Source organism: Camelus dromedarius, chromosome 15 (assembly GCF_036321535.1).
Source record: "Camelus dromedarius isolate mCamDro1 chromosome 15, mCamDro1.pat, whole genome shotgun sequence".
NCBI classification, from domain to species: Eukaryota; Metazoa; Chordata; class Mammalia; order Artiodactyla; family Camelidae; genus Camelus; species Camelus dromedarius.
In genome coordinates, this window is record NC_087450.1 from 1,391,045 (window position 1) to 1,394,611 (window position 3,567).

The following is a 3,567-nucleotide window of genomic DNA, read 5'->3' on the forward strand; positions in this document are numbered from 1 at the left end:
ATAGTGTAGGAAGAATACTTAACATGGTGCTTACAGAACATGGGAAATGCTCAGCACAGTTCAGTACTTGTTATCATTACCCATCATTGCCTTTCTTTGTGTGTCTAGCACACACACACAATGTCTGGGGCATTTTATTCTTTTTACTATTTCTGAGAGAAAGGTACTCAAAGGGAAATTTTCTGGTTGAAGATGAGAGGAAAAGATTTATTCCTTCTTTCTAATTCCTTCTGCTCTTCTTTGAAATTCAAACAGCAAGATTATTCAAGGAAGAGGACTAGGCTGTACCTCTGTGCAGTGAAATCTGAAGGGAGGCAAGGTAGTGCTGGGGAACAAACATTGTGGCATCAAGAAACCCAGGGTTCACCACTGATTCGCTCCTCTACTTCACTGACCTCCCATAACAGAAGGTTGTCTTATTAACACTCCTGGACTCATGCGTATCCCCCTCACTGTTCTGTGGGGAGGCTTAGATTAGATAATGAGTGCAATGACACTTTGAGAAGTACTGCAATACTGTACAAACATGCCAGGTTCTGTTGCTGGTGAGGGCACTGAGCCCCCACCCGCCCCAGGGGGAAGCAAGTGGAGCAGAGCACAGATAGGCAGTTCTGTGTGTGGCAGTGTCTATGAGCCTTCTCCCCAACTGTGCTCAGTACATCCTTTAGCTCCGGTGTTAGCGCACATAGTGGATTACTTTGATCCCACATTTAAATTTGAGACAATATCAAATAACTTGCTGTTGCAAATGATAGAGGATTTAACACTTAGAGCTATAATTTGACAGCTAGATTAGCACCATTCTATCTACTGTTTAATAATCTGAGGTCATCGAGGTAGGGAGTTAAAGTGGAAATGGAGAATTCCCCTGGAGCTGTTGCCTAAACTTTTACTTGAGAGATCTAGGCTGGACATCTATATTGATTTTTCCTCCTTCCTTCCTTCCTTCCTTCCTTCCTTCCTTCCTTCCTTCCTTCCTTCCTTCCTTCCTTCCTTCCTTCCTTCCTCCCTTCCTTCCTCCTTCCCCTCCTTTCTTCCCTTCTTCCCCTCCTTTCCTACCTCCACCCTTTCTTTCATTCTTTTATCTTTTTCCATGTATCTTTCTTTTTTCTTTAGTCCGGAATTTCACTTCATTACACACTGCAAGGGGTGAATTTTAGTTCCACTTAGACGACCTAGTTTAAAATTATTCCCCAGACTGAATACAGTGGCTGGAATATTCCACATGCTGGTGGTGATGTGTTCTGGTTCTGTGGTGATTCTGTGAATCTGTGTGTTATGTAGGAGTTTTCTTTGTTGCATCTGATCTATTGTTTTCATCTGGGATGTCTACTCATTCTTACAACTTGATTCTCTAAATACTGAAGGCAACTATCCAAAATGCTCAATATTTATTTAACTTTTTTTCCTGTAAATGCTGATACTGAGAAATTAGGGTAGGGTCAGAACCATGCTAGCTGTATGGGAACATCCTGTCTCCTAGCTTGGCCTTCAGTTTTTAAAATTTCTCCCACCCCCAGGAAATTCAAACTTCATTATTATTATTATTATTATTACTATTATTATTATTATTATTATTATTATTATTTAGTTTAGTGACTTATTATTGTTTAGTGATGTTTATTAATTTTACTAACTTTCAATATTTTGTGTACATTCCATTAGTACTGTGGAAGAATAATTAGTGGCCTGAATTCATTTTGACCTTTTTTTTCTAGAAGTTGTGTCTAAATGGTATATTAATATATCACTTAATTTATTTATCATAAATAATGATGCATCTTAAGCATAAGTTCCTGGAATTACCCAATAAATAGTTAATGCCAGAAGTGATCTTAGTTAATGGGTATTAAGTCACTCGTGTCAAGGTCATTTCTTAGTGTGCAACACACGTAGAACTCAACTCTTTTCATGTCTTTTGACTTGGCATCAAGTCCAACACACTTCATAGTAAGTTTTTCACTTTGCTGTCTTCTGTTAGAATTTGCATGTGTACATATCAGTAACATGATGTTTATAGCTCTGTCATGTATCCATCTGACCAAATGCCATGTTCCATCTTCTCTCTTGCTGCAGCTCAGATGATCAGGCATATGAAAGAGATCCAAGGTGAGAATCAAACAGAAGTGACAGAATTTATCCTCTTAGGACTCTCAGACAATCCAGATCTACAAATTGTCCTCTTTGGATTGTTTCTGTTCATCTACACGGCAACCATGGTGGGTAATTTGGGGATGATTCTGCTAATTAAGATTGATCCCTGTCTCCACACCCCCACGTACTTCTTTCCCAGCAGCCTCTCCTTTGTTGATGCCTCTTACACTCCTAAGATGCTGGTGAACCTCGTGTCTGAAAATAAGGCCATTTCTTTTAATGGGTGTGCTGCCCAGTTTTACTTCTTTGGCTCCTTCCTGGGGACTGAATGCTTCCTGTTAGCCATGATGGCATATGACCACTATGCAGCCATTTAGAACCCTCTGCTGTATCCAGTTCTCATGTCTGGGAGAATCTGCTCCTTGCTAGTGACTACCTCATTCCTAGCAGGCTTTGGGAATGCAGCCATACACACGAGAATAACTTTTAGATTATCCTTTTGTGGCTCCAATAAGATCAACCATTTTTACTGTGACTCTCCACCCCTGCTCAAACTCTCTTGCTCTGACACCCACATCAATGGCATCGTGACCATGGCTTTCTCCAGTTTTATTGTCATCAGCTGTGTTACAATTGTCCTTGTTTCCTACCTGTGTATCCTCATTGCCATCTTGAGGATGCCCTCATTAGAGGGTAGGCACAAAGCCTTCTCCACCTGTGCCTCTCACCTCATGGCTGTCACCATATTCTTTGGGACAATTCTCTTCATGTACTTGCGCCCTACATCTAGCTACTCAATGGAGCAGGACAAGATTGTCTCTGTCTTTTATACAGTAGCGATCCCTATGCTAAATCCTCTAATCTACAGTTTGAAAAATAAGGATGTGAAAGGGGCCCTACAGAAGATCTTACAGAAACAGATACTGTAAAGCCATATTACACATCACCCTGTTATGTAGAAAATATGTTTTCATATTAATTGCATTGTCAGGTTGCTTAAGCTGTTTTTCTGTGTTAAGGCAGATTGTTTAAAGTGAGGTATGCTTCTTAATCTCTTGGTGTCTTAAATGTGTATTCATGGGCTTATAGGATGAATCAACATAGTGGGGGCACGGTGTCTGGTAAAGTATCAATACTTGGAATTGGCTGACCTGGGTCTAAGTCTCAATGCCAATATTTAGCTTTTTTCACTCTCAGTTTTATTATTTACAAATATTGGTGTCTTTGATTGGGACCTGGGCAAACAGACTGTGAGACAGATACTTGCATGCAGGAAGTTGACTGGAGAGTGTTCCCAGGAACAGTATGTGTAAGGGAGTAGGAGAACCAGGGCTGGGTAGAAGTTGAATTGTGATGAAGTCACAACAGAGGACCTAGCCAATTCCACATAGAACCCTGGGGTTGAGATGATCCTTTAGATATATTCCAAATCATGAAAAAGGGGCCAGGTAATTGTAATGCCACAATGACCAG

At 40.5% G+C, this 3,567-nt stretch overlaps 1 pseudogene; it reads left to right on the forward strand.

Annotated features, from left to right (window-relative positions):
• Positions 1–2,081: 2,081 nt before the first annotated feature.
• Positions 2,082–3,023, forward strand: LOC105105278 (olfactory receptor 5AP2-like; annotated as a pseudogene).
• Positions 3,024–3,567: the final 544 nt, after the last annotated feature.